The following is a 1332-nucleotide window of genomic DNA, read 5'->3' on the forward strand; positions in this document are numbered from 1 at the left end:
TTTACGATTATATACTAAAAACCTCCAAGAAAAGTATTTTTCCAATTCACGATTATATACTAAACCTTCATCTCCAAGATAAGACGTGATGGTTCATAACGTGCACAGGAATGGCATCCAACAAAGTAATTGTTGCCAAAGCCTCCAGTAATCCAGAACCTTAAAAAAGTTGCAACCCTCACTTTAGTCTGAAATTTTTATACTGTATGTCTGCATAATTATCAAGTTACATCCCCTTGCAGCCTCAGCACACCAAGGCAAGGAGATACCGTGAAGGATTAGACCAAACATTAACACAGGTAAATCTTTAAACTTACACTAAATCTTAAGATGGCAAGGCAACAACTACTTTGTTGGATACTGTTGTAATATGTAGTTTTTATTCTCACCCAAACTTTCTGGCATAAATTAAGGATGAATGATGAATAAGGCTGCCACAATTTGTAAAGAAAATACTGACTGATGTTAATAATATGGATTTAAGAAGTAAATGTAAAATAAACCTCTGCATGAATAACAAGACTTTTCTATAGAATGTGTTGGTTAGTGTGGTGATGACTGCTGCTGCTGCTGCTGCTACCGCTGCAGGTCAAGTGGCTTCTTGGGACTGCGTCACTACTCCTTGATTTCTGAAATAAACATTGAATCATTACTACAGTGTTTAGTGCATCCACTGAAATTCCATCTACTTATGCATCAGTCTGACATTCTCCAAGAGAGGCAGCCAAGACATCTATGTAACCCTACAAGCAATGCCTTAAGGCCAACTGAAATCATTCTAACTGGGAAAAATAAGATGTAAAGGGAGCAGGTATCCATTTATTAATTCTTCAAATCTTTTGTTCATTTCTTGTTCCTAAATAAATATCAGCTTGGCAATGGAGAAGTAATGAAAGTGAAAAGTGTTAAAAGGAAAGGGTAACGTACATATCTATTCTACATTCATAATCACAAAACCTCTCAGATTTCAAACAAGAGTTCACTGCTTCACCTGCACAAAAAGTAATACAGGTGAGTGGGAGGGAAGACCAGCGAGACTTAGTGATAAAACATGGCCTTGTGCTGATTATTCAGGAAGAGACCAGAGATTAGCACACAAGAAATTAACCAAGAGGACAAAGAATATATGATTACATGAGCAGGGAAAATGGAGGATGGTGATGTGCAACAATGAAGGGAAAAAAAACCACATGTTTAGAAAGATGTATCATCTCTTCAACATTTCAAACCACTTCTATTTTACATTGCTCCTCTATTTACACTTTATCTCATTTTCCTTGACATTGTGTATAATTCTTGTGACTACCTGCCTCATGTGAAATCATATGAAAT

The sequence above is a fragment of the Scylla paramamosain genome, unplaced genomic scaffold (genome assembly GCF_035594125.1).
Source record: "Scylla paramamosain isolate STU-SP2022 unplaced genomic scaffold, ASM3559412v1 Contig19, whole genome shotgun sequence".
Taxonomy (NCBI): domain Eukaryota; kingdom Metazoa; phylum Arthropoda; class Malacostraca; order Decapoda; family Portunidae; genus Scylla; species Scylla paramamosain.